We start from the raw sequence: 7,486 nt of genomic DNA, 5'->3' as shown, positions 1-7,486 counted from the left end.
ACGATGAACATTGCGTGCAGCAGCCACCACAGCCTCCCAGACACTGCTCCGAGAGGTGGACTGTTTTCTCTCCCTGTAGATCTCACGTTTTATGAAGGACCACAGGTTCTCTATCGGGTTCAGATCAGGGGAACAAGGGGCCATGTCATTATTTTTTCTTCTTTGAGACCTTTACTGGCCAGCCACGCTGTGGAGTAGTGGGAGGCATGTGATGGAGCATTGTCCTGCATGAAAATCATGTTTTTCTTGAACGATACCGACTTCTTCCTGTACCACTGCTTGAAGAAGTTGTCTTCCAGAAACTGGCAGTAGGTCTGGGAGTTGAGCTTCACTCCATCCTCAACCCAAAAAGGTCCCACAAGTTCATCTTTGATGATCCCAGCCCAGACCAGTACCCCACCTCCACATTGCTGGTGTCTGAGTCGGAGTGGAGCTCTCTGCCCTTTACTGATCCAGCCTCTGGCCCGTCCATCTGACCCATCAAGAGTCACTCTCATTTCATCAGTCCATAAAACCTTTGAAAAGTCAAGTCTTAAAATATTTCTTGGCCCAGTCTTGACATTTTATCTTATGTTTCTTGTTCAAATGTGGTCATTTTTCAGCCTTCCTTACCTTGGCCATGTCCCCAAGTATCACACACCTTGTGCTTTTTGTTACTCCAGTAACGTTGCAGCTCTGAAATATGGCAAAACTGGTGGCAAATGGCATTTTGGCAGCTTCACGCTTGATTTTCCTCAATTCATGGGCAGTTATTTTGCGCCTTTTTTTTAACCCGACACGCTTCTTGCGACCCTGTTGGCTAGTTACCATGAAACGCTTGATTGTTCGGTGATCACACTTCAAAAGTTTGGCAGTTTCAAGACTGCTGCATCTTTCTGCAAGACATTTCACAATTTTGGACTTTTCAGAGCCCGTCAAATCTCTCTTCTGACCCATTTTGCCAAAGGAAAGGAAGTTGCCTAATCGTTAAGCACACCTTAGGCTACGTTCACATTAGCGTTGTGCGGCGCAGCAGTCATGCGCCCCTATATTTAACATGGGGGGCGCATGGACATGCGTTGTCTTGCGTTTCTTTATCGCCTCTCATTGGGGGACACAGCAACCATGGGTGTATGCTGCTGCCACTAGGAGGCTGACACTATGCAAATAAAAAAGTTAGCTCCTCCTCTGCAGTGTACACCCCACCGACTGGCATTATACTCTTCAGTTTAGCTTAGTGTCAGTAGGAGGTGGACACGAGTCTTTCATTAGACCCTTATCTACCTCAATGTGCATCGTTTCTTTTCAGGTTTACCGGAAGGGATACAGGGTGAAGAGTCACACCTGTATTCCCACAAGCGGACTATGAGTATGGCGTGTACTGCCACCCCGTATCCTCATAGATCCCTCAGCAGGACCAAGAGCCTGGCACACAAGCGTGCTCAGAAGTCCGGTCCTGGCCCCGTCCCCCACCCACTCGCCTACCAGAGCCTGTCGGTCGGAGGAGACGAGGACGTCCATCAGCAGCTCCTATGGACGTCTGATACCTTCTCAAGGTTAGTAGCAGACGACGTGGGATTTTACTAGGTGAGTATTTCTAAAGGGGTTCCCAGGACTCAGCGCGGGGTCATCGCTGCATTTGCCTGCATGGTGGCTCTTTCTGACGTGGCGTTTTTTTGTCAGCCGCGCTACCTTTCCATGCTCCACCGCGTTCCTGCAGCGGTCGCCGTTCTTCCTTCAGGCCCCGGCCTCCCGGGGCCTGCTTGCGGCACACTCCTGCCTGCAGCTTTTCCCTCAGCGGTCGCTGGCTCCTAATTTAGGCCCCGGCCTTTCCCGGGGCTTACTTGCGGCGTACCACCTGCCCTCAGCGTTCCCCCCTCAGCGTTCTATGCGGCGGCCTCTCAGGCGTCGCTCACCTCCACAGCCAGCACTGTTGCTTCCGGCGGTCGCCGGCTCTTAATTTAGGCCCCGGCTTTTCCGGGACCTACTCCGGCGACTCTTCTCCGGCGGCAGCGCTCCCTCTCTTAAATGCGGCGGCTGCCGTGCCGCTCTGCCGGGCAGCGTCTGTACCGCGGGGATCTTCTCTCCGGTCACCGGCTCCTAATTTAGGCCCCGGCTTTTCTGGGGCCTACTCCGGCGACTCTTAACCGGCGGCAGCGCTCTCTCATGCGGCGGCTTCCGCGCCGCTCTGCCGGGCAGTGTCTGCGCCGCGGGGGTTCTTCTCAGCGGGCACCGGCTTCTAATATAGGCCCCGGGGCCTACTTCCGGTGCCGCGCTCCGCCCACTTCCTTTTTCATCGGGTGGGCTTTCTCCCGCCCGATAATCTGTGCCCTGCTTTTCCCACCCACCGGCACCATCTCGACTGGCTCCGCCCCTTCCTCCATGCCGGCTGCCCGACACTCGGGGCACGAGTTTTTCTCTATCGTGCCACACACCTGCGCCGGAGAACTCCGCAGAGCGATCCTTTCTGGGGGCATAGCACACCATCTGCACCGGAGATCCACAGCATCTTCCTACAGGCCTACAGCATCCTGGTATCTGTGCTTTTCGTCTGCCGTGAGTAGCTCTGCACTGCAGACTGACACCCCCCCTCTGCCCCACTGTCCCCTAACCCTTTGACATTTTCTTCAGGGACCTCTTCAAATGTCTAACTCTAAGGGGGTCCTCCTACTTCTTCCTCTTCTGCCTCCGCTCTGTCAGGCTCTGCAGCAAACCGATTGTTCCCACCACTACCAAGATCCCCCGGCCGATCCGCCCGAGAGTGATACCCCCATCCCAGGCTGGGCTTCCTCTGTCCCAATCGGTGGCCGATCTAACTCTGGCGTCTCAAACTTTAGTGTCCGTGCTGGACCGATTACCCCTGCAGACCTCGCAGTAGCCATCGGGTCGCAGGAAGCTCCATCCGAGCCCTCCATTGCTAGCCGCAAAAGGTCCAGACAGGAACGCCGGTCTGAGTCCTCTTCTCGCTCCATCTCGCCACTCGGTCCTCCTCTGCGGTCGGCGTCCTCCCGTTCCTCCTCCCCTGAGTCAGGCGAGGCGTTCTCTGATGCGCCTTCGGAGCATGTTTCGGAGTTGGATTCCAACCAGATCGCTACCATGAGGGATGGTTCAGAATCTCATTGGAGCGATAAATCTAACCTGTGGCATCAAGGAGTCCTCTACGGAACCCGCAGATTAGGCGGTTTCGTTTAGACGGGCTAAACCACCTTCCAAGTTTTTCGCTCCTCACCCGGAATTCGAGGAGATTATGACCAGAGAAAGAGAGAACCCGACCAGACGCTTTCAGAGAGGAAAGCGACTTGGCGTTTTATATCCCTTTTCTCCGGAGCTCACCGCTAATTGGACGGCTTCTCCCTTGGTGGATCCTCCGGTTTCTAGACTATCCACCAACACGGTCCTCCCACTGTCCGGTGGAACATCTCTGAAGGATTCCAACGATAGTCATAGAATCTTTTGCGAAGTCAGCCTTTGAAAAAGGTTTCTAAATCCATATCCAAATGGGCCCAAACAGCTCCGTCAGGGCATTCTGAACGGGGTTCCTTCCAGACAGCTGGCGGGACTAGCCAACCAGATTTCTCACGCGGGTGAATATCTGGTCTCAGCCTATCTGGATGCCGCGTCTTGTGCGGCTCAGGCGTCCAGCAACGCGGTTGCCATCCGCCGGACCGTTTGGCTTAAGGCCTGGCAGGTGGATTTGTCCTCTAAAAAGTCCCTTACCAGCCTGCCTTTTCAGGGGTCTCGTCCTTTTTGGTTCTAAGCTGGACCAAATCATTAAGGACGCTACTGGGGGCACAGGCTCCCTTCTTCCCCAGACCAAGCCTCGTCGCCTCTCTTTTAGACGTCAATTTCGGTCTTTTCGTCGCTTCGCGGCATCAAACGCCTTCTCCCAGCAGCATCAAAGGCCACAGGCACGCCAAGTGAAGAAGGCGGCTCCTTTAGGCCCACTCCTTCCTGGCGTCCTCGCTACTCCCAGGGTAGGCCCTCCAGGACTGGAAGAACCACCTCGGCCTGACTTTCGGCTAGTCGACATCCCACCTCCCCGGCTGGGCGGCCGTCTCCTCTTCTTCAGGGATGTCTGGATCTCCTCAGTAGAGGACGCATGGGTCAGAGAAGTTGTATCCTCGGATACAAGATAGAGTTCGTTTCTCGACCCCGGGATCGTTTCTTAGAATCCCGACCTCCAAGAGATCCCGCTCTAGTTCCAGGTTTCTTCGCAGCCATCACTTCTCTCCTCAAAGCCGGGGTAATTGTTCCCGTCCCAGAAAAAGAGCGGTTCACAGGTTTCTATTCCAACCTTTTTGTGGTTCCGAAAAAAAAAAAAAAAAAAACGGCAGGGTGCGTCCCATTCTGGATCTCAAATTACTGAACAGGAGAGTTCGTCTGAAGCACTTCAGGATTGAATCCCTTCGTTCAGTAATTGCTTCCATGGAGGCTCAGGAATTTCTGTGTTCCATAGATATTCAGGACTCCTACCTCCACGTTCCGATATTTCCGGGACATCACCGATACCTGCGGTTTGCAGTGCTTCAGGAACATTTTCAGTTTGTCGCTCTGCCGTTCGGTCTTGCAACCGCCCCAAGAGTTTTCATGAAGATCATGGCGGCGCTGACGGCCATCTTGAGGGTCAGAGGCCTGGTTCTGTTCCATACCTCGACGACATCCTCATCAAGGCTCTGTCCTTTTTTTTTTTTTTTCAGGCTCAGGAAAGCCTGTCCATCGTCGACACCCTAGCCCGTTTCGGGTGGCCGGTCAACCGGAAGTGGCCCTGCCTTATTCCTCAGCACATCATCTTTCTGGGCGTGCTCTTCGACACTCATCAGACGAAGGTCTTTCTTCCCGAAGACAAGAGATCCTTCCAGTCCCTGGCAGGTGTTGATGACGGACGCCAGCCTGCTCGGCTGGGGTGCGGTGTTTCGCCCCCTGACTGTACAGGGCCGCTGGTCGGTGCAGGGGGCAATCTTGCCGATCATTGTCCTCGAGATCTGGGCCATTTTCTGTCCCTTCGTCACTGGAAAAGGATTCTCAGGGGTATTCCAATTTGAATCTAGACGGACAATGCCACGGCGGTGGCATATGTCAACCATCAAGGGGGGGCCTCGGAGCTCCTTGGCCGAGGTATCCAAGATCCTCCTCTGGGCAGTGGCAACAGTTCCGGTGATATCCGCGGTGCATATCCCCGGCGTGGAAAATTGGGCCGCCGACTTCCTCAGCCGCGAGGGCCTCGCGGCAGGGGAATGGTCCTTGCATCCGGAGGTCTTCCATCAGATTTGTCTTCGATGGGGGACTCCGGACGTGGATCTCACGACGTCTCGAATGAACAGGAAGGTTCCGCAGTTCATCTTCAGGTCTCGCGATTCTCGCAGTGGGCGTCGACGCTCTGGCCATTCCTTGGTCACAGTTCGTGCTGCCCTACCTGTTCCCACCCCTTCCATTCCTTCCCAGACTGTTGAAGAAGATCAAAGCGGAAGGGGTGCCGGTCATTCTGATCGCCCCGGATTGGCCCAGGAGAGCTTGGTTCGCGGAGCTCGTCAATCTTCTCGCGGACGCTCCCTGGCGCCTTCCAGACAGGCCCGATCTGCGGTCTCGGGGTCCGATCTGCCACCCGAATTCTCGGTCGCTCCTTTTAACGGCGTGGTTTTTGAGACCGCAGTTCTATGAGCGTCCGGCCTTTTGGACGGGTGATTCACACCATGATTCAGGCTCGGAAGCCTTCGTCTTCCAGGATCTACTATTGTACCTGGAAGGCTTACTTCCGTTGGTGCGAGTCCAACCGTGTTTCATCTATGTCCTTTTTCCCTGCCTTCCATTTTTGCTTTTCTTCAGGCAGGACTGGATTCGGGCCTGGCCCTTAGTTCCCTGAAGGGCCAGATCTCTGCGCTTTCCATACTTTTTGTTTTTCAGAAGACTTTAGCTTCCCGACCACAGGTTAAGACCTTTCCTCAAGGAGTGGCCCATGCTGTTCCTCCGTACAGGGCCCCTGTGGATTCATGGGATTTAAACCTGGTACTGGACGTTCTGAGGGTTTCCCCCTGTGAGCCCCTCAGGGAGATTGCCCTGTTAGTCCTATCTTGGAAGGTGGCCTTTCTTGTGGCCATCACTTCTATCCACCGCGTTTCCGAGTTGGCGGCTCTTTCTTGCCGTCCTCCGTTCTTAGTCATCTACCAGGACAAGGTGGTCCTCAGGCCTCCGCCTCTTCCACCTCAACGAGGACATCGTTCTACCTTCCTTTTGTCCAACTCCGACTCATTCTTTGGAGCGATAGTTGAACAAGCTGGACCTCGTCAGGGCAGTGGGGATCTACCTGGATAGAACGTCCACTTTCCAAGAGACTGATTCTCTTTTCGTCATTCCTGATGGCCCGTGCAGAGGCCAACCGGCTTCCAAGGCGACTATTGCTCGCTGGATCAGAACTGCAATTCCGGAGGCTTACCGGGTTAAGTACAGAGTGCCCCCTCCTGGGATTAAGGCTCACTCTACCCGGGCAGTCGGCGTCTCCTGGGCGGTGCACCACAGGGCTTCCGCCCTACAGCTTTGCAAGCGGCAACTTGGTCTTCCATCCACACGTTCGCCAAATTTGACAAGGTCCATACCTACACTTCGGCGGACGCCAGCCTAGGCAGAAGGATCTTGCAGGCGGCAGTGGTGAGTCCTCTGACCTGACGGAAGTCTGTTTTTCCCGCCCTTGGGACTGCTTTGGGACGTCCCATGGTTCCTGTGTCCCCCAATGAGAGGCGATAAAGAAAACAGGATTTTTGGTTGCTTACCGTAAAATCTGTTTCTTGGAGCCTCCATTGGGGGACACAGCTCCCTCCCAATGTTTCTCCGTTTCTGTTGTTCTATGTTCTATGACTGTTCTCACGTTTACAGTCCTCAAGTTTGTGGTTATGGGTATTCAGCCTTATTTATCTCCTACTGCTTTCTCACTAACTGAAGAGTATAATGCCAGTCGGTGGGGTGTACACTGCAGAGGAGGAGCTAACTTTTATTTGCATAGTGTCAGCCTCCTAGTGGCAGCAGCATACACCCATGGTTCCTGTGTCCCCCAATGGAGGCTCCAAGAAACAGATTTTACGGTAAGCAACCAAAAATCCTGTTTTTGTGACGCATGCGTCATTGTGGCGCAACTGTCAGGGCGCAGAGGACGCTGCATAATGCAGTTTTTTCTGCGCCAAAAATCATGCAAAAAATGAACGCATGCGTCACAAAAACCTGCGTTGTGCAAGCGTTTTGCGTTGCCGACGCATCGCCGCACAACGCTAATGTGAACGTAGCCTTATATAGGGTTTTGATGTCATTAGACAACACCCCTCCTCATTACAGAGATGCACGTCACCTGATTTACTTAATTGGTAGTTGGCTCTCAAGCCTGAACAGCTTGGAGTAGGACATGTGTAAAAAAAAAAAAAAAAAACTTGCCTAATAATTCTGCACACAGTGTAAGTGGCAGCGGCAGGAAAATGAGCAGCAATGAAATGGGAGCCATAATGGATCGAAGAAGTGAGTGACT

Source organism: Ranitomeya imitator, chromosome 2 (assembly GCF_032444005.1).
Source record: "Ranitomeya imitator isolate aRanImi1 chromosome 2, aRanImi1.pri, whole genome shotgun sequence".
Taxonomy (NCBI): domain Eukaryota; kingdom Metazoa; phylum Chordata; class Amphibia; order Anura; family Dendrobatidae; genus Ranitomeya; species Ranitomeya imitator.
Note: the sequence above shows the minus strand (reverse complement) of the source record.